Source organism: Mustela lutreola, chromosome 9 (assembly GCF_030435805.1).
Source record: "Mustela lutreola isolate mMusLut2 chromosome 9, mMusLut2.pri, whole genome shotgun sequence".
In the NCBI taxonomy this organism is placed as follows: domain Eukaryota; kingdom Metazoa; phylum Chordata; class Mammalia; order Carnivora; family Mustelidae; genus Mustela; species Mustela lutreola.
The window spans coordinates 71,096,675-71,119,605 of record NC_081298.1 but is presented as its reverse complement, the minus strand read 5'-3'; the positions used below and the strand labels follow the sequence as shown (position 1 = coordinate 71,119,605).

The 22,931-nt window shown below is 41.9% G+C and overlaps 1 long non-coding RNA gene across 2 annotated transcripts; it reads left to right on the top strand.

Annotated features, from left to right (window-relative positions):
* Positions 1-3,680: 3,680 nt before the first annotated feature.
* Positions 3,681-6,735, top strand: LOC131807983 (uncharacterized). 2 transcript variants are annotated; one of them, XR_009344629.1, is made up of 4 exons: positions 3,681-3,913; positions 5,011-5,389; positions 5,892-6,139; positions 6,465-6,735. It is a non-coding gene; the product is annotated as an uncharacterized LOC131807983 (long non-coding RNA). The 2 variants fall into 2 exon arrangements; XR_009344630.1 differs by having other exon boundaries at positions 3,681-4,044.
* Positions 6,736-22,931: the final 16,196 nt, after the last annotated feature.

The window sequence follows — 22,931 nt, the reverse complement described above, 5'->3', positions numbered from 1 at the left end:
TGGTTTGTCTCCCTCCCAATCCCATCTTCTTTCATTTATTCTTCTCGTACCCACTTAAGCCCCCATGTTGCATCACCACTTCCTCATATCAGGGAGATCATATGATAGTTGTCTTTCTCCGCTTGACTTATTTCGCTAAGCATGATACGCTCTAGTTCCATCCATGTTGTCGCAAATGGCAAGATTTCATTTCTTTTGATGGCTGCATAGTATTCCATTGTGTATATATACCACATCTTCTTGATCCATTCATCTGTTGATGGACATCTAGGTTCTTTCCATAGTTTGGCTATTGTGGACATTGCAGCTATAAACATTGGGGTGCAGTTTCCCCTTCTTTTCACTACATTTATATCTTTGGGGCAAATACTTAGTAGTACAATTGCTGAGTCATAGGGTAGCTCAATTTTTACCTTCTTGAGGAACCTCCATACTGTTTTCCAGAGTGGCTATACCAGCTTGCATTCCCACCAAAACTTCTTTTAAAATGCAAAACTAGATGTATCTGCTACAAGAAACTCACAAAATATAAGTGTACTAAAGGGGAGAAATGTCAAAATATCACATTAATAATGATATTGATCTCATTTTGGAGGGCTTGCACTATGCCAGGCCCTGCTCTATAGCTTTTCACAAGTCAGAACTCATTTAATCCTCATAATAACCCTATGAGGTAAGTTATTATCCTTATTTTATAGTTGAGCAAACCAAGACACATTTCACACAGCCAGCACTATCGCAGGCAATTTCTTTGTAGAGCCCGCAAAGTCAATCCCCTGTCTTTCAAGAAACAAGGTCAACTTCTGGGACTAGTAGGTATTCAAAGCTGCCTCCATCTGCCCATTAAAAGTCCAAAAGGGCAGCTCAGGTCTTAGACCATGAGGGTGTGTCCAGTTGTGCTCAGATTGAGCTTTGAGGTGATGGGAAATGGAGGTCAGAATTCATGTTCTCCCTTTTCTGTGAAGTGGTGGATAAGCAAACACAGAAATGTTCCCACACCAAGACAGAGAGAAGTCCAAGTTAGAGTTGTTATGTCTGGTTTCCCAAGGAAACTTTGAATGGCTGTGAGGTAGAGTTCTCTCTCTTCTGAACTCTGCATTTTTGTAACACAAGCAAAGAGAAATTTGGGTATGCCAGCAGCAGCTTTTCAATTCCTGTCTGAGAAAAAATTAACATTGTTCCCAAGAACAGGAAGAGATTTGGGGTGAAAGAGAATGCACTGAAAGTGTAACTAGATTATCAATTATGTTACTCAACCACCAGACAGAGACCTGTCTCATGCCTAGAAAGTGTCTTAGTCTTCCTCGGAGATGACTCAGAATTAATGGGACTCTGGTTTCCTCTGCTCTAAGTGTACTCAATTTCTAAGTGACTGCTTTGTAATAAGATTCAGCTGCTCAGGTTGAGATTCCAAGAGGATGAAATTGCTTTCCAGATGTTGCTAGAGTCAGAGAACCCAGATCTCTGTAGCTAGCCCTATAGATGCTCTCCTCATCTTTTCCCCCCACCCCCCAACACACACACACACACACACACACACACACACACACACACACACGGGACCAACAACGCCAGGCTTCCTTCCCCAAGCCAAGGAAGTGTTTCATCTAGCCTAGCTGCAGGCACAGAGGTAAAGTGTTCTTTTTTTTTTTTTTTTTTTTTTTTAATTTTGGGGATGTGATTACAAAAGTCATGCACTGTCATTATGAAAAGTAAAAAGATGTTCATATCTGACTTTGAGCACTTGGTGCGTCAGGTGCTGTGCTCATGAATTCACTCCAATGACTTCACTTACTCATCCTAACAATCCATTGAAGCAGGCATTATAACTATTACTTCCAATTTACACATGAAGAAACTGAGACTCAGAGTGGTTGAATAACTTGTTAAAAGTCACCCCATGGCAAAACTAGGGAACAAAACCCTGTTTGAGTTTAACCCCTACACTGCATTGTTATAATGCAAAAGGGAATGTGTGATGTCCTGCAGAGAAGGGCAACCAAAGAGTGTGGGGACTAGATGACGTCCAGGGTGCAATGTATGAGGATACAGCATAGGGCATCATTGGTACAAAACTATCCAGAATGGCAGCACCTCAACTACTCCCAAATAGGCTCTTCCTCCCTGGAGCCCTGTCTTGGTTAACACCATGAACACCCAAGCCAACAGATCACCAAGGATGAGCCTCTGCTCCTTCTTCTCCCTCACTTCCCCAGATCCCAAATCCCCAAGTTCTCTTAGTTCTCTTGCCAACTATCTGTCCCTTCTTTCCCCTTCTATCGTTTATTCATTAATTCAGAAAAGGAGTGAGGGCAGGGGTCCTGGCCTCCCTCTCCAGTATTTTTAAAATAATTGCCTCGCCTCTTTTTTTCTCTCTCTCTTTTCTCTCTCTCTCTTTTTTTTTTTCAGCATAACAGTATTCCTTGTTTTTGCACCACACCCAGTGCTCCATGCAATCCATGTGCTAATACCCGCCACCTGGTTCCCTCAACCTCACACCCCCCACCACTTCAAACCCCTCAGATTGTTTTGCAGAGTCCATAGTCTCACCTCTTTAATGCATCCAAGGTGTGGCACTTAGGAGGTGCTCAGGGAGTGTGGAATGAATGAATGAATGAATCTTCTGCACTAACACCAGGGTCTTTCTAAAAGGTAGTTTGAATCATGGCACTCAGAAACTTTCAGAGGTTACGTATTTTCTCCAGCATGCAGTCTTAGCCTGACATTCAAGACTTTTCACAATCCGGATCACATCGGCCTAAGCTCCATTCAAACAAAATTACTCATGCTGATGCAAACTTTCTTGTCCCTTCTCTTGACAGACACACCAAATCTCACGTTGGACTTCTTGTATTTCTCAGTCTCGCTTCCAGGCCAGGTGAGGGCTGAAAAACAGGCTCTGGCCAGTGGACTCCTCCCATGATGCATCATGTTGCAGAAGAGATGGATGGGTTGGTCCCTAAGAGGTTCCAAGTCTATATGTTACCAGAGTATGATCTATCCTCTCCTGACCACTCCACACAGGGAGAGGGAGATTTATCCTCTTTCTCTCCAGCTGAAATTCCTATCATCCTTCAAGTTTCAACTAGAGTATGACCTCCTCTTGGAGTCAGTCATTCCCATCTCTGTTTACTCTCAGAGCACTATCATTACCTCTATTTCAGTGCAGAGCAGAGCTCATCTGACAAGAAATATAAAGGCTTGTCTCTCACGTAACATTGTGAGGTTTAGAGAGCATGGACTGCATTTGTTTAATTAATTCTGTCTCCCACTGGACTTAGCCTTGTGATTTGTACTTAGAAATAGTTAGTGTGCACCTAATATTAATTGGGTCAGAGGAAAAAGTATTTACCCCTTTACCTCAGTGTATGCAACTGGGGGTGGAAAACAAAAGCTTGACCCATCTGAGCCTGGAGGGCACAGTGGTTGGCAAGGATTAGAGAAGGTTTCAGGTCAACAGGTTTCTAGGCAGGGTGTGTGTGTTGGGAGGTTGCTGTTCACAGAGCCCCGTCATTGCCATCCCTCCCCAAATCCCCCAGGAAATCCAAAGCCTGTGCACAATCTGGGGGAGCTAGGGAAGAGCCTCTGCAGCTTCCAACTGTTTACCTCCTGGGTACCATGGCGACGAGAGATTGGTCACCATGGCAACCCCATTATTACCCAGACGCAGCAACCTCTGGCAGATAGTGAATGAGGACAGAAAAGGCATAAAAACTGGTACACCAAAGACAAGGGGCACACGCAGTCCTGGCCAAAGTCCCCGCTAAAGAGATTGAGATCTTGCTCTGACCAGTCAGTTACCCACAGAGCGAACATTCAGCTTCTCCTCGCATCCTGCGCCCAGCAGGAACCTCATTTATAGCTGAACAGAGGCTGAAGAGGAAAAGAGCATGTGCTTGGGCATTCATGGGAAGTAAGGGCAGTTTGTGTCTTCCCTACCCCCACTCCTACCAAAGGAGCTCCCACCAGCTCAGTGTAATCCCAGCTGGGTTCCCTAGCCTGGCAGAATTTTCAAGAATCCAAGACTTTGGCATACAAGACCTGGTATGGAGGACACAGCCATAGTAGTCACCTCCCCTCTCTTTGTCCAACTTTTCACTGCCCTTTCCAATGATTTCTCACTGAGGGAGTATGTGACTTTGTTCCCAGATGATTATATTATTACTGGGTATTATGAAGGAAAGTGTGTGTGTGTGTGTGTGTGTGTGTGTGTTGTGTGTGGAAGGCGGGGGAGGAAAGTGGTACTGGTGGATGGTCCTTAGAAAAAGGTAGGGGTCTGGACAGCCCAGTAGGGGAAAGAGCCCAAACCCAGGTGGGAGCACCACTGCCCTGTAGTTTGGGGTACAAAGGACCATATCAACCCATTTCCCCTTTGGAAAATTTGGTGAGGAATGTCCACTGTCAGGCTCTCTGGTTTCCAGGCAAGAGGTTGCAGAACTCACATTGGGAGTCTTAAGCAAGCAAAGTGCTTGTTGGAGGCACCTGGCCCATGGACGGAGGATTTCAGGTCCTTTCTGCTCTTCCCTCCCTTTATCCTCAGCCACAGTTCTTGTCTAGCTGGAGATACCCACTTTAGAATGACAAAGTATAAAATCTCAGCAACAGCATAAAGTAGGGCAGTCGTGAATTGAGGAATTACAAAGGGAGAAAAATGAAACAGCCCTCTATCTCCCTAGTCATCCAGCTCCAGCTCTTATTGAGGATTGCGGGAATCCCCAGGACAGCCAGAGTGTGAGGAAAGGCTAGCCCAGCTCCCTTGAGAATAGTGAGTGGGGAGAGAAAAACCTGAGGACTTGGACAGAAAGCCCGTATGATTATCGGGTTAGGGGATTGCAAAGGATCAGAGGGCCTGCTGCCCTTCTCCTTAATACCTAAGCACTAAGCCCAGAGGCCCGGAGTGGCCAAGATCGCAGATTATGATTTTTATCATTTAAAAAAAGAAGAAAAGGAAGAAAGAAAATTGTGATTCTCACTTCCCTAAATAATTTGAACTCTTTACCTCCTCCTCAGCCCACCTGTCTCTGGATCCCCAACGCTGAGTAGGGTCTTGCAGAGGCAGTCCCTCAATCCTGGTCCACTGATCTCCCTAGCTCCTGCTGCTTCCAAACCACAGACACAACTTCCCCACATGCAGTGTGGACTCGAGGAGACTCTGCAAATCCCTGACCTGAAACCACAGAAATGAGGCAGCGGCCAAAGAGCCTCTTCCAGGACAAGCCGTGTTGGAGGCGTGGGGCCCGGCCTCTGGATTACAGGTTGTCTTAAGGAGGTATTCCCGATTTGGTGCCATTCCCAGACCCCCTACCTGTCCCCAGTGGGAGCCAGTCCAACTCTTTCTGCCTCCGGCTCCGACGGCTCAGCCCGGCTTGGCCCAGTGCGGTTGCCGGACGTGAGTATAAGGGGTGCGGTGGACTGGGCACAGGGCGGGCTTTGTCCTGTGATCTGGCCTGGAGGGGGCGGGGTGTGCCGGGGATGGGAACAGATGCCCTGAGCGGGCCCTTTCCTCTGCCGCTTTAACTCGCGGAGACGCGGCCCGTTTCAGCACCGGGGGCTGCGGACAGCGCCACTACCGCACTAGTGCTTCGCCAACCCCACGGCCCAGCCGGGAATTTTAAATCCACCTCTTGTCTGGATGGAATCAGAGACTCAGTACATCTCCCAGAGCCCCCAAGAACTCCCAGCGCAAGAGCCCCTACAATCCTTACCCGCTAAAGTTTGAGTTCTCTGCGACGCGCCTCTGTCTGGCAAAGCGTCTCCTCCTCGCTCCCTCCGGGTTCTGGGCAACAGCTCTGGTCTCACTCTCGCCCCAGCGCTCTGGCCCCAGGACCCTCCTCTGCGGATGGCGGAAGGAGTCTGTTGCCTTCCTCTCTCTCTCTCTCTCTCTGGGAAAGTCAGGTGAGGCTCTGGAGTCTCAAAGGCGGTCCTGGAAGAGGCAGAAGCTGCCCATTCCTATCAGCATCCCTTCCAGGGGAAAAGTGGGCGAGCCAGGAGCAACAAAACAAGAAAGTCTGCCTGTCAGCTCTGGACTCTCTCCTAACCGGGAGACGCCACCTTGGACTCTTCCTGGGATGTTTTTACCAGTAATGTAATCCACATTCGATGAGGACCGTGCAGAGATCTGGGAGTCTGAAGTTTAAAGGTGGGAATATATATCTTTTAACTCGCTTGCAATTTAGGGAGGGTTTTAGAAACAAATCTCTCTTATGGATATTGTGTATTCTCCTTACAGAAGTTTGTTCCCTTCTGCCAGAATGGACACCACCCTATTCCCTAACCTAAACATTAAAACCCACCAATCCAGCCAAAGGAACTTAAACTCCTGTTGGAGAAAAGAACTTAACAAATCCTCCACATTTCTCCAGACTCAATTTCCCCACAGAAACCATATTTCTAAGTACACACCTCTTCATCAAGGATGAAAACCTAAACTCACCTCCCCCTCACTCTTTGGTTCTGGATTGCAGGAACAGGTCCCAGAAGGAACCTAGCCGCCTTGTCTGGGATGATATCTGGAAGCCTTTTGGATTCTGGTCCCCATAGCTGATACCCTTATGGGAAGAAACTGCAGGAGCAGATCCCACAGCAGCCTGAAAATTAGAGGACTTGGAGCTCATGGTATTTCCTGAATATACCTATTAAATTGTCTATTCATGGAGCAGATTGTCTTTAGAAGGCTTAACTTCTTGAGTTCATTCAATACTTGGAGAAATCAAGTGTACATTATTCACTGGGGAAATAAAGAATTAGAATCTCTCTCTCTCTCTCTCTCTCTCTCACACACACACACACACACACACACACACACACACATCCCTTAAAGGAGGAAAGCAAAACCCAGGAAAAATTTCCCCAAGGAAATGTCAGGTTTAATTGTTCAGATTCAAGGGATTCTGATAGTGGGAAAGCAAATAAATGGAAGTGGTGAATCAACAAAATGGAGTGGAAGCCAGGGAAGTTGGAGGAGAGGAGAGTTCTTGTTTTATTATTTGGGTTTTTGGAAGAAATCTGAAGTAAATCTAGCACAAGTGAAAACATAACTCATGAGAGTATGCCTCATCCAAACCTTTGGCATCCTTGATCCAAAGACTCTCCAGCTTACATCAGTTACCTTGTATATTTTTTCTGCAGCCCTATTGTCAGGAAATACTTTCTTTTCTCGAATCCTAGTAATTTACACTACAAGTTAAAGCTGTTTCTTGTAGGAAAAGGGAAGATTAGAAGCAGATGGTTATCATTTATTGTCCAGAAACATTTCAGAGCGTCAAAAGAATCCTAAATATTGATTTGGAGAAAGTAGTAGGTACCATGAGACAATTTTAACACATAATCCTGAAAGTGAAAAATCCCTTTGGACTTTGTTTTTGAAATGCAGACCATTCCTCAGATCTGAGGGGGGGGGGGGACACAAAACCTTACAAAATTAACTTATAAAATGAAGTGGAGAAGTATCCTGAATCTGACAAAATGAGGTAGAGCATCAATGACAAGACTGAGGACATAATTAGCTCTTAGGAAATGATGTGTGTGACAATAGTTATTACTGAGGAACTTTCCATACCTGAAAGGTACAGATAAACTGAGACCAGAAATGAGCAGAAAGAACCTGGAGGGGATATATTTATGAATTTGCCTGCAAAAGGAAACCAGCAGCAAGATTCTGGGCTGTCAGGAAAGAGGGTCCAGATTTGGCCAAAGAGTCACTAAGTGGGGTGGCCTCTGAGGATCTGTCCTGTTGCTCAGGTTTCATCTGAGGTACAACCAGGTGTGTATGGCACAGCATGGAAGGGACAGCAATCCTTTGTCAAGATGGAGAATACAGTCAGCACTAAGCAATCCCAGATGAGTTAGTGGGTGTCCTAAGAGGTCCATGGCACCAAGAGACCCAGGAGAGGGATCCTCAGAAACCTAAAGCCTTGTGCCACAATAGGGAGACCTCAGGGGGAGGGAGCTATGGATAAGGCACCATTTTCTAATTCCAACCAGGCAAGTGATATTGGGGTGGGGGAAGACCAGGTGAATCCTAGGTTGCTTCAGCCTCAGATAGTACTTACTAAAGAAATGAATAGGGGTCCATGTGGGAAAGAGTGGCACCCACGCTTCAGGAGCTGAGGAAAACTGGACCTGGGGAAACTGGTATGACAAGTTCTACCTGCCTGTGATTTCACTGCCAGAGAAATAAAAGGATAAAAACTAGCTGTGCCCAGAGGGATTGAATTCGAGCATGAGCATGAACAGGTGTGGCTTAGGGGACTCCCCAGTGTAGTTTTTTTAATTGTTTTTAAATTTTAGAAAAAGTGTGATTATGGTCTATGTAGTCTGGGATTTGCTTTTTCCCCCCAAATTAAGATTCAGTGATGTTACTTCTAGCAATAGTTCTTTCAGATTTGCTGTGTAAATATATAATCATTATTTAATCCAGATGCCTATTATATATTTTGATTTAGAAACTTGGGGGGAGGAAATAAATTTTTCCTACTCTAATTGTGTAAAATCTGCCCAGTCCAAACAAATTTCAGATGTACTGGGGACTTGATATTTACAGACCAGTGTTAAAAGTCATGTAAATTGTGCCTATAGGTGGGTAGCAACTCTGCCTCTTCTGCTGGGGGCCATATGGTGTCAAGTGTGTTAAAGAACACACAATCTGATAAGGAGATGAACCAGACTAGCAGATGATAAGTAGAAATGCAAACAGATAAGCCCAGTTATCAGTAAGGGGGAGAGTGTGGGCTTGCTCTGGCAGATGGTTTAGATCCTTGGCAAATGATAAGGCAATTTGTAGGAAGGGCTTTTGGGAAATAAAATATTTATTCAGAGGCAGGTGAGGTTCGCGTGAGAAGCAATGATGCATCAACTTCCCCAGGAGGAATTCTCTCAGTCAGTGCAAAGTCATCAGATGGAAAAGGCCCCAAGGTGGGAGAAGCAGTAATTTTCAGTTTCTAAGGCCACTTTGCCTGCTTCTCAGGCAATGAAGTTGATAGTCTATTTCCCTCACTTACCTGGAAGCTGGCAAAATAGAAGGAAAATAAAGTTGAATTAAGGAGATGTGAAGACTTGTAAATTCTATCCAAATATCATTAAGAGCCTAAGGAGGGCTGTGGTGCCCTAGGATCTAATCTACTTTGTCCGCTGGAGATGTCCCTTCAGGTCAGCCTTGCAGGCAGTCAAGTCTGCTGCCTCTCTCTCAGAAAGTCAGGTGAGGCTCTGGAGCCTCAGAGGCCATCCCAGAAAAGGTAGAAGCCACTCGTCCTGACCAGTCAAATCTCTATCTAACCATCGATGTCTGGAATTCCACCGTCAGAACTTTGTTTTTATTTCCAAGTTTTGATATCTTTTCCTTTGTTGTCCTTGTTGTTGCTGCTATTTTTACATAATCTCTGAGCCAATGTGGGGCTTGAACTCACTACCCCAAGATCAAGAGTCTCATGCTCCACCCACTAAGCCATCCAGGTGAAACTCTGATCCTTTTTAAAATGCAAATAGCTCCAGGAACATGCGACTGAGGGAAGCATTTGATGACCCTGGAGAGCGGTAAGGGTACAATGGCATGGATGCCACAGCAGGGGCATGTAGAATTGACAGGGGCAAAGGTCCAGGTGACAAACACTGAACACCCAGGGCAGACTTGGTCTCTATCACAACTTAAGCTTGGTCCTGGCCCAGAAGGATTACCTGAATTTTCCTATAAGCCTAAAGCCTTCATTTTCCACCTACAAAAGGACAATCACCTTTTCTAATTGTTAAAGCTGGCAAATGTGTCTGGATGCAAGGCTATTTCAATGAAGTGTGACACAAATGTCATCAGAGGCGCTCATTACTAGATGGGATGTGCCCTGGGGTTCAGGGCTCCTCAGGCCAACATTTTCATCAAGGCCTTGGGTAAACAGATGGAGTCTTCTGTATATTTTAATATACAGAAATTATTGTGTATGTTATTCTGCATGTACAACTAACATGCAGTCAAGAAATGCAGCAAATGAGGAATGTAAATTAGGATACAAAAAAACGTTGAGAACTTGTAATGATGGACTGGATACACAGACCAAGAAAAAATGTAATAGGAACACATGCAAAATTCTGTACCAGGGTCCAAAAGGGTCCTTGTAAGGGTCCAAAACTATCAGCCACTTTAGTACAGAGAGTAGAGGCATTGCTTAGCTGACCTCATTCAATATATGTGAAGCCTCAGGATGACATGTCTCCACAAAACCTGCCAAAAAGGTCAAGACAAATAATGCTGACTGCATAGTAGTACATCAGGTAGAACAGAGGTGAGTCTTGCTCAGCTATTCTCTTTTCAGCATACCTGGATTATTTTATCTCTTCCTTCCTTTTTTCTTAATGATTTAAGAAAATAATTTTTTTAATTTAAATTCAATTTTGGGGGGTTGCTACATTTTAAAGATGTGTTGTCCAGCAAAATTATATTAATAGTAGAACTTTAATATCAAGTCAATAAATTAAATTTATATTTTATGTTATGTTCTAGTGTTTTTTCACATACACAACATTCTCTTTCACAGTGATACTAACATGTGATTACAATTTGGTTATTCTATAATTAATTAGCGTCATATCTTGAGAAATAGCTTATCTTGCTGTGTTAGTTTCCAGTGATTTTTGGTCAATGTCCAAATTATTTATCATTGGTCATGATCATGGCCAAATGAATTACACAATTAATAGAATGATTTACACAGTTAATGACCTTCTTATGTACATTTAAATTATTTCCCTTTTTCAATCCTTTAGCTGACTGCCAGGAAACACTTTTCCTATTTTGTGTGACTATTTTCTTAGGTTATATTCCCAGAATATATTCCAGAGGTATAAGCATTTAAATTCAAGAAAAGTTTTAGCAATTTCTATTGCTATCAATCATTTACCAGTTTCACCAGTTTTTTTCAGCAACATTTTATTTTATTTTTCAAATTTCATGTATAAATTGTACCCAGTTATGGTTTTAATTTGCATCTCAATAAGAGGTAGTAAAGTTGAACATTTTCTTATGTCTGTTTGTTACTTGGGTCTCCTCTTTGTGAATCATCTATTCATGTCCTTGGCCTATGTACATCAAAGTTGATATTTTTCCTTTCAATTTTCATGAGCTTTTTGTGCAATACTAACAAAAGACTTTCCCCTGATTTATTTGATGAAAATATTTCCCCTAATCTGCTTGCCTTTTTGTTTGAGTTATGAGAATATTTATTCTAGAGACTTGCAAACATTTCCCACTGAGGATCATTCAATTCATTGAAAGCCTAGAATGCATAATCCTGCTACATATATGATGCCTACTCTTTTTTTTTTTTTTTTTTTGATGGTTTCAAATGTTTTCATTCTCAACTAGTACATTGGTCTAGACAATTTAACCCAAAATCTCTAACTTGGAGCAATTAATTTAACGTGGGACTCAGGTTCCTCATCTGATATAAAAAGGCACCTACTTGTCACTTTTATTCCAAGAACGTCTAATAGAATATTGTGTGGGTCCAATACTTGTAGGATATTCCATCCTTCAACAACACTATGTCAGTTACCAACACGTCACCTCTCAGCTCCAAGTCTACCCTTTAGTACCTACTCCACAGAATTACTTCAAGCATTTCTGTACAAGGAACATGGTGTTAGGCTTTCTCAATAGAGGATGCTGGAACCACACGGAAGTAGGAGGGGACTCTACTGTCACTCCTGGCAGTTGTACTACTGAGTGGACATGCGAGGATGTCCACTGCTGCTCTGCTTCAGCCACATGCCTAGAACACACAGTTCCTTGACTGTGTCCCAGCCCCAGCCCAATCTGGGGGCCACCCTCATGCATTGGGCTCTCTCTCCCTTCTGCCTGGGTTCCCTCTCGCTCTGCTTCCTTAGCTCCACATGTCCCAGGTTTGTCTCAGTGCCACAACCCTCCTGACTGAAGCACCACAGCTCCAGGCTCCTACTCACACTGGTGCTCCCACTCTCTCTGAACTCCTTTCTGTGTGGCCAGCCACTTCTTGTGGCTCACCCTGCGTGCATTCTGGGGATTGATTCCTGCTGACCCCACAACTGCAGGTCAGTTGAGGTCTGTGCAAACCAGAGGACTTCCCTGCCGTCTATTTCACTGCTATGATGCTAGCTCCAACAAGGTCTAAATGTGAGCCTTGGGGAAGGTAATCCCCCTCCCAAGTTTGTTCTTCCTTGGTTATTCTCCTTCAGCCATGTAGTGCCCTATAGACCCTCCTACATCTTATGTTTAATAATCTTCATATTAGTCTCCTGTTTAAATAATTATGTGGCTTCTGTCTCTTGATTAGATCCACACTGATATGCATACTATGAACCAACGTTTCTTTTATGTTTTTATCAAGAGAAGAGGTCAGAAACTTTTTCTTAAAGGGCTGGATAGTAAGTATTTCAGACTTTCAGGGCATAAGGTTAATGTCACAAAATTCAACACTCATTCATAATGGAAGGGAGGGAGGAAAGAAGGAAGGAAGAAAAGAGGGAGGGAGGAGGGAAGACTCAGCAAATGAGCAATAGACAGGAACTTCTCCAGGTTGATAAAAATCCTGTTAGAAAAGCTTACAGGTAACAATATGCTTAATTTGAAATCGGAGATAATTTTAAATCTGAGGAATAAGGCAACGATGTTCAGTTTGAGCACTTCTATTCAACACTGTACTGCAAGTCCTAGCCAGTACAACACAGGAAAAGAAGAAATGAAACAAATGGCATAAAGATGAGAAAAAGGTAACTGTCATTCTTTAAAGACAGCATGATGGTAGAAAACCCTACCTAAACTACAAAAAATATTAGGTAAGTGAACTTAAAAAGATTGTCAGGTGCAAAATTAATATACCAAAATTCAATTGTATTTACATATATTCTAGCAACAAAAAACAAAATGAAATTTTAGAAGTACTATTTACAGTAGCATCATAGACCTAATTACTTAAGAATAAATCTAACACTATATGAAAGACTTGTAAAACATTGCTAAGAAACATTAAAGACCTAAATAAATGTAAAGATACACTATATTATGGTATACTCTTATGAAATCTCAATAATCTTTTAAAAGACTTTATTTATTTATTTAAATATTTTATTATTTATTTCACAGAGATCATAAGTAGGCAGGGAAAGGCATCAGAGAGAGAGAGAGGGAGGAGCAGACTCTCTGCTGAGCAGAGAGCCTGATGCAGGGCTTGATCCCAGGATCCTGAGACCATGACCTGAGCCAAAGGCAGATGCTTAACCAATGGAACCATCCAGGCACCCAAAATCTCAATAATTTTAAGTTTTTTTCCCAAAAGACTGATTTACCAATTTCCTGAAATCCCAATCAAAACCCCAACAGACTTTATTTTGAAAAAGTTGGTGTCTAAAGTTTTATGGAAATCCAAAGAATCTAGATTAGACATAAAATGATTTTAACCTTGAAAAAAAAATAAAGTTGGAGGATTTATATTACCTGTCAGGACTTAGGATAAACCTACAACAATTAACAAGAGTACAGTATGGGCATAAGAACGGACTGACTAGTGAGACAAAGTAGAAATTCCAGAACGCCTCCCCATGTATATACAGTCAACTGATTTTTAATAAAGGTGCCGTGGCACTCAGTCAAAAAAGAACATTCATTTTTACAAAATGGTGGTGAAACAATTGGAGTATGTATCAATATAAATCTCAACTGCTCTCTCAGTCTACACAGGAAATTTACGGTGAGGTGAACCACAGTACAAAACTACCACCATAATGCATTGGATAAGATATTGTGAGACAAATGATAAATTTTGAACAAGATCTATAGATTAGATAATTGTGTGTCAGTGTTAATTTACTGATTTTGATCACTGTACCGTGCATTTTTTTTCTTTTTTAGAGAATCCTCATTTAAGTTCTAGAGATAAAGGAGCATTATTTCTGTTACTCAGTCTCAAATCATTCAGAAAAAAAATCTGTGTGTGTGTGTGTGTGTGTGTGTGTGTGTGTGTGTGTGTGTGTTAGAGATAAAGTGAAAATGGTAAATGGTAAAATTGTTAACATTTTGTTAACATGGTAAAATTGTTTATGGGTTGTGGATGAAGACTAAATGTAAAATTCTTTAGACTGTTTTTTGCAACTTTTCCATAAGTCAAATTATTTTAATAAATATTTCAAAGGAAATGTATAGACAGAAAATATTCACAATACATACACCTGACAAATGACTCACTTCCAGAGCTTATAACAATTTATACAAATCAACAGTAAAAAAGATGACCCAATTAAAAAAATGGGAAAAATCTGAATAGACATTTCATTAAAGAAGCTATATGGCAAATACACACATGAAAAGTCTTCAGTGTCATTACTAATAAAATAACCAATTACAAGTTAGAAATGCAAATTAAAACCACAATGAAATACTGCTACACACTGACTAGAACAGCCCTAAATTTGGGCTGATGTGGAACATGCATACATGGATGATAAGAACGTAAAATGAAACCTCCACTCTGGAAAACTATATGGTACTTCCTTGTGAAGTTTAATGTATACTTAGTCATGCCCTCGCATTTCTAGTCTTAGGTGTTTTCTCAAGAAAAATTAAAACATGAGTCATCAAAATGGTTTGTACACCCATGTTTATAGCAGCTTTATTTATAATGACTTCAAACTGGAAATAACCCAAATGTCCATCAGTAGATGAAGGGATAAACAGATTGAGACTTGTTCAAACACGGAATCTACTCAGTTGAGCCAGGAACCTGACATGGGGCTTGATCCCAGAACCCAAGGATCATGACATGAGCCGAAGGCAGATGCTTAATTGACCAAGCCACCCAGGTGCCCCTTCTTTGTTTATTATTATACCCAGGCTGGCACGTAGTAGCAACTCAATAAATACTTGCTGAATATGTGAATCCTAGCTTTGAGTACCAAGCTCCAGGAATGTACTATATCTACATCTATCAGATAGATAATGGGGATAATATATGTCAAAATGCCTCAAAAAGTAAATAATACTCAAATTTCAGCTGATGCCATTCCAGAAGAAGGTCTTTGTTTTTCCCTACACATCAATAACCACCTTACTTGCTTTTCATCCTGCAGGTATTATCTTACCCTTTTCAATGTTGGACATTAAAATTCTCAGGGGGACAGAGACAAATATCTAACTTATTTGAATTGATAATGAAATGGTCCTATGTATGGGGATGTTTGAAAGCTGCTGATGAAGGGAATATGGTTTGTTTTGACCCTGATTTCACCGGGAGTAATGAGACAGCACAACAAGAAGTTTCAAGCACTTAAAATTTCAAACCCTGAGTGGAGACTTGGCTGAAGAAGTAAGAGTTTCTGGGGAAAGTGATTCAGACCCTCTGGACTGACTTCACGCAGTTTATTATTCACAGCCTCTGGGTGACATTTAAGTCATGCAAATGTATCCTGCTTATCTGTGAGTGGACACAGCACACACATCTGCAATGACACAGAGCAATGAATCACTTATTTTAGCGGAGACCAGGGTATTTTACATTTCCATTTCACTCTGTGAAGTGCGGCTTTTGGATTTTTCATCTCTATTGAATTCTGATTTCTTACCAATGGCTAAATAGAGGATTTATCTCTTTCTTCAGCCTCTCCCTCCCTCCTTCCTACTTCCTTTTTATCCCCTCTCAATCTTTATCCTTTTTTCTTCCTCTCTCTCCTTTTCATCTCCCTCCTCTGTTCCACCCACTCCCTACACTGGCTTCCACCTCCCCTTTGGAGAAGGGGGTACTGCCACCATTCTCCTTTGCCCTTTAAAAACTCACAGCCTGTGTGTTACATAGGCTCCGCAGTTACTGTTGATGCTTGGGGAAATGAAGGGGCAAAGGGATCATAGGAGGGAGACCTGGGAGGTTCTGTGGGATCATTGGCTGTAGCAGATCTCCTGAATATCTGACCTCATTCCTCAAACATGACCCCCTGTACAGAAAAGACTTGAGGCACAGAGTGGGGGAGTAACTAGTTCAAGGTTATATGGTGAGTTTGTTTTGTTCTTCTGCAGTCACCAACTTTAAAACAATTTTTTTTTAATTTTTAGATATTTTAATAGGCAGGTAAAAGAATCTCATTGTGATTCAATTAGCATCTCCCTAGTGATTAATGATAATAATCCTCTCATTTGTATTTGCTATTCATATATTTTATTTGTTCAAATCCTCTGTCAATTTTCAGAAAGTTGAGTTATTGTTTTAGTTATGAGAATTTTTTTTTGTTTTAAAGATTTTATTTATTTATTTGACAGAGATCACAAGTAGGCAGACAGACAGGCAGAGAGAAGCAGGGGAAGCAGGCTCCCTGCTGAGCAGAGAGCCTAATGCCTGTTGATCCTAGGACCCTGGGATCATGACCTGAGCTGAGGGCAGAGGCTTTAACCCATTGAGAGACCCCAAGTTCTGAGAATTTTAAGACCTATATCCCCGATACAAATTTTTATCAGTTATATGACTGGCAAATACTTTCTTTCCAACTGCCGTTTATCTTTTCATTCTTTGGTTTTCAAAAAGCAGACATTTTTCATTTTGAGGTGTAACTTATATTTTTTATATTTATAAACCATGCTTTTACTGTTGTATTTAAGAATTATTTGTCTAATTCAAGGTTATATCAATTTTCTTTTCTGTTTTATTCTGGAAATTTTATAGTCTTAGATAAATAAGTTTAAAATAAATTTAAAATCCATTTTGAGTTCATTATTCATTGTATAAAATATGAACTGAAGTTCATTCTTTTTAAAATATATGTATGTCCAATTAATCCAGCACCATTCGTTAAGAATCAGAGAGAAAGAGAGAGGCTATCCTTTTTTTTTTTTTTTTTAAGATTTTATTTATTTATTTGACAGACAGAGATCACAAGTAGGCAGAGAGGCAGGCAGAGAGAAAGGAAGGGAAGCAGGCTCCCTGCCAATGCTGGGCTCGATCCCAGCACCCTGAGATCATGACCTGAGCAGAAGGTGAAGGCTTTAAAGATTTTTTTTTTTTTTAATTTGACAGAGAGAGATCAAGAGATCACAAGTAGGCAAAGAGGCAGGCAGAGAGAGAGGAAGGGAAGCAGGCTCCCTGATGAGCAAAGAGCCTGATGTGGGGCTCGATCCCAGGACCCCGAGATCATTACCCGAGCCGAAGGCAGAGGCTTAACCCACTAAGCCACCCAAGCGCCCCAAGGCTATCCTTTTTTTATACCGGTTTATGAACAACTTTTTTCCTCATAAGAGTGTCAACACAATTCAGTATAAAAAAAGACAGTGACCACCTTTTATGATCAGGTGCTATCTTTCTAACCAGATCTGTCCCACATGTCCCCTGAGTTCCTCCAGGGTTATAATGGGAGATGGTGAACCTGACAGGTTTCTGTTGTGTCTCTAACCTATTAAAAAGAAAGCCAGAATTTTGCAGAAATATCAAACAGACTGACAGCTTTGCAATTTTTGAACTAAGGCTTGCTCTTTTCATGCAAGATACTTTATAATAATGCTACCAGAATGAAACCTGCTTAGAGAGGGATGCTGAAAAAACATGAACTCTGGTGGTAATGATACCACATTCGCAGAGCTTACTCTGTGCCACACACTGTGCAAAGCACTTGTAAATTAATTCATTTAATTTCAACAACAAAGGAGGAAACTGAGGCAAGGAGTGGTACCCACTGCCGTCAAGTTAGGCTGGCACTGGAGGCGGATTCTTTTCTTTTTTTTTTTTTTTTTAAGATTTTATATATTTATTTGACAGAGAGAAATCACAAGTAGATGGAGAGGCAGGCAGAGAGAGAGAGGAGGAAGCAGGCTCCCTGCTGAGCAGAGAGCCGGATGCGGGACTCGATCCCAGGACCCCGAGATCATGACCTGAGCCGAAGGCAGTGGCTTACTTATCCCACTGAGCCACCCAGGCGCCCCTGGAGGTGGATTCTTACATGCATTTAAATTGTGTCCCTGTGGTCTCTGTCACACAAGGAAGCTGGGCACCCAGGCCCTTTCAGGACTCAGAAACCTCCCACCAGACACCCATGCAGAGTGATGCAAAGGTTCAGGCTGCAAAAAATGGTTGATAATGTGTATGAAGCCCTCACTCGATCCAAACCCATCTGTAGAGTCAGAAGAAAGGTTAACAGGCTGGGAGAAGTAAGGTGTAGTCACTTTGACCTTATCCTGAGTAGCCAGTTAACTACTGAGGAATCAATAAATGAGCATCTCCCCAGTGTGAATGATGCCTTCTCTCATTGGTTGTCCCCAAACAGCAAACCGCTATGAGTGGTAGATCTCTTCCTTTTCAGTTTAGATAATCATGCCTAGTACTGGCAAACAGTGTTCCCTAGCCAAATCCTCCAACAACGGGATCTCCTATTTTATTCCTGATAGTATATCTGGCCCAACCATAACTGTCACATTAGCCAGAGGTTACTGGATATACAATGCAAAATATTATCAAGTAGGGACCAAAAAGCTTGTAACTACAGGTCCTGTAAAAGGACATGTATGGCTAGGCCATAACAGGTCTCTTTGCCAGAAGCCAAATCAGAAAGGACAAATTAGGGTCTTCCTGCAGGCTTTAGGTAATGAAAGATCTTGCCTTCCATATTGCAGAGGGGCTGCCTGGAGAGGCACCAGATGGCCCATGCTGGCCACTGCTGGGGCCTAGATTGAGTTATTTCTCTGAAATATGCATACCCCGTCAGGGAATTTTGAAGCCCAGGAGCAAGGTTGCCTAAACCAAGGTCCAACCATTCTACAGATATGTATTGAGCACTTACGTGCTCTGCTCATCTCACCACATTGAGAAAGACTTCCTACTCTTTGTGAATGAGCCAGCAGAGTCTCAAGACCCAGCCACTTACTTCCCAGAACAAAGGTTGATGAGCTTCTGAAGGACTGTTGGAGGAACACCAGGAGGGGCACTAGCCTCAACACAGTCATCAGTATCTTGAGGGGAGTTAGAGCAATTTGATTATGAAGGGGGCTTGATGAGGGCTTCCATCAACCACTTGATGCCTGGGAAGAGGGAACTAGATCAGGGTGAGACCACCATGCATACCTGGAATGACAGAGGGTGATTTCAGAATTGCAGTGGCATGTTGGAAGGAAAACGTCATGGAGAGGGGTGATTAGATACTGACTTCTTAGTGGAAGGACAGCTCCCCGTAGGGAGGAGTACAAGCGATACTCTAGCACAGGTTGAGAGCCCTGGGAAAGTCTCCCAGTGCCTCTGAGGGAGATAGGGAAAAGGATTTTGGTATTGATACCAAGCTCATGATTATCCTTTGTCCCATGTGGTTCTGGACTGCTCTGAGTGGTTTCCTCACAAGGCATGATGGTGGAAGCATTTGGGGAGTTCCCTGCCATCTCTCCATGGGAGTGTGAGAGATGGTAGTAGCAAAGGCAGTGATAATGATGGATATAGAACAACTAACACTTATTGAGTTCTGTGTCCTAGACCCTGCTCCAAGCCCTCTCTCCATTTTATGTCCATGACAACACTATGAAGCAGGCACAGTTCTCACTCCAGGACGAGAGGACCTTCTGTAGGGATCACAAGCCTGACAGTCAAGAGGTAAATTGGCTCTGGGTCTTGGAGGCCCTTGAGTTTTCCCTGGCCCTGGTGGGAGGGATGGTGCTCAAAACTCAGACCCAGACCTGAAAGAGGAGAAGTGGGGAGGAGTGTTTCCTTTTGGATTGCTTGCTTAGGTGCTGGCTCCTCAGATAAAATTTGCTGAGATCCTGCTCAGGAGCTTGTTAAAAAATACAGAATGCCAGGTTCTACTCCAGACCCAGTGAATCTGAATCTCTGGGAGTGGGGCAAGTCTTCTGCTATTTCATCAGGGAAACTTATAGGCATATTAAAGTTCTAAACCTCCACTCTAGGGTTTAACTCTTACTTTGGACCATTTCTAGTCTGTTCTATGGGAAAGGATGGAATGTTGAGAAGATTTATATATAAGGATTATAATTTTGGATTCCTGGCAAAAGGCAAATCATTTATGTTCAAATTTACTCTGGCAGCAGAAAAACACAAATGAAGGTTTCTGATAATGTGGACAGGATTGCTAGGTTGTACCTCCAAAAACTCCCAGATAGAAGTTTGAAACCTCATGACACCTTCTGGCAGATTGGGTGTAACTCCAAAGGAAGGCAGAATTACTTAAAAGTGAAGAAGGCCACTTCAAGGACCACAAGGCATCCCAGCCTTTGCTTTAAGCAAAGGTTTTGCAGTAACACACTTTTGCAGGGCTCGCAGAAGGCCTGCTTGAAGGAGACTCCTGATTAAATACCATCGCCTTGCCTGGATACCCAAGCTTTGATAGTGAGTGAGTAGAAACCCGAAGGGCTTCTCCGCAGATGTCTAGAGTAACTCAAACATGAAAACAGATAATTTACAGAGAAAGTAGACTAGATCATTGCCCAGAGAGCAGAGATGTAAGATGTGCTTTGAGAATTGAGCTGTTGGTGGACCTTGATGTTTTTTTGCTTGATCTCAATCACAACAAAACAGCAAATGAGTTATTTCTCTGCTGGGCATGAGGAATAGGTTAAATAGATCAGCAGAGAGGAGATATAGAAAAGAAATGGAAGGAAGAACATTATTCAGTTAACCTGCCAAGAGCAGTCCCAGAAATAAACGTTCCTGGACCACTGTCCTCCAAATCCTTGCCCTCAGGAAAGTAAAGGAAGAAGAACTCCCAGTAAGACACAAGTCCTCCTTTGGAGACTGGGGGGTTAGGAGTCGATGGAGCCAATGTCTGACGTTGGCTCTCTAGCCCCAGAATATTTCTGGAACAGTGAATGCCTCTGTGTAGCCCCTCTTTCAGAAGATGGTGAGCCTAATGTCCCAGGAAGTCTCGTGAATGCAGATCTAGAATTTAGCAAAATATGTGGTATTGCCGCCCTAGTTCTTAGAAGTCCTAAGATCAAAGTACATCATCTTTTCAGTGGGGTCAACTGTCTCCTTTAGAGTCTTCTGGAGGGCTGCCAGACGTTCTCCTTTCCACCCCTCACATTCATACTCTCCAGTCTGGCTAAAATGACATGCCTAGGGCAGGCTGTCAGGAAGGGCAAGATGGAACTCTTTGGGCACTGGCCAAAGCTACTGTCCACAGACAGAATTTCTTCTTCATCAGGAAAGCATTAGTTCTGTTCTTAAGGTCCTTCAACTAATTGAATCAGACCCACCAACTGGTTATGGACTTTAATCATTTCTACAAAATGCCTTCACAGCAACATCTAGACTAGTGTTTGAATAACTGGGGTTTGTAGGCTTGCCAAGCCGACCAAACAAACAAACAAACAAAGGCCATCAGAATATCCCTGAAGACTAATGATGTTGAGGAGTTTTTTATGTATTTGTGGCTAATCAGATGTCTCCTTTTGTAAAGTGCACTAAAAAATCTTTACCTGTGAAAAATATTGGGTTGTCTTTTTATTATTGAGTTGTAAGAGTTACTGTGATATCTTAAATATCAGCTCTTTATTAGATATATATGTTTTGCAAAGATTTTCTCCCAGTCTGTGACTTAATGTGATGTAAGGAATGATGTTCACGTTTTTCCATACGCATATCCAGTATTTCCAGTATCATCTGCTGAACATAATTTCTTTTCTCATTGAATTACCTTGCCACTTTTGTTGAAAATCAGTGAACCATATATATGTGTCTTTTACTGACCTATATGGCTATTCTTTCATCAATATCACACTCTGGTTTGTTGTAGCTTTAGAGTAAGCCACGAAATTAGATAAATTAAGTCACCCAACTTTGTTGTTCTTTTTCAAGAATGCTTTGGAAATTCTGTTTCCTTTACATATCCATATACATTTTAGAATCATCTTAGTTTTATCAAAAAGCCTTCTGGAATGATGTGTGGAATTACATTGCCTCTATAGACAGAGTTAAGGAGAATTGATATCTTAATTTTGATTTTTCCAATCTATGAACATGGTATATCTACTTATTTGGGTCTTACTTAATTTCTCTAAGGAATGTTTTGTAATTTACAATGTAGAGGTTGTCATTTTTTTGGTTAACTTTATCACCAAATACTTTGTAGCTTTCAACACTATTTTAAATGTAGTTTAAAGCTTTTCATTTTCAATTGTTGCCACTATACAGAAATATAATTGAGTTTTATATATTGATTTTGTATTTTGTGACTTTGCTAAACTCACATATAAGTTCCAATGGTAGTGCTGAATATTCTTTAGAATTTTCTAGGTAAATAATTATAACATGCAAATGGATTTTTTAAAACTTATTTTCTGATCTTAATTGCTTTATTTCTTTTTCTTGCCTATTGCACTGATGAGGAGCTTCAGTACAATGTTTAATAGAAGTGGTGGAAGTGGGTATCCTTGCCTTGTTCCCAGTCATAGGGTAAAGCATTAATGGTAACCATAGATTTCTTTTTTTCTGGTAGATGCCTGTAGGGAGTTTGTGGGATTCAGGGACTGATCAAGGAAAAGGATATCATGAGTTGTGCACAACAAGCTTTATTGGGTGACACATGGAAAGGGTTGAATGAAAGTCCCTCACATGAGACCTCTCAGAGGCTTAGAGTAAGAGGCCACTTCTAGAAGGCAGGCAAGGAGACTGCAAAGGGACAGGAAGTTTGGAGAGAGGGCTTATGTGTCTATGTGATGCCACTCAGCAACAAGGCAGGGAATCTCTGATTGAGAGACCTCCTCAAAGAGCAGTAGCTACTTGGGAGTCTAAGAACTACAGGGCCCAATCTCATCAATAGGTAACAACTTTCAATGAGGTTTTATGAGGAATGCAAAGCAGGCAGTTTAAATAGCTAAAAATATGTTTGTTTGGACTCTTTTAAAAAATAACTGGATGTGCAAAAAATTTCAATTTGGTGGTAGTAGGCTCTTGCACAAATGGGTCTCAGCTAGCAGTAAAGAAATATTCCCCAATAGATTCCTG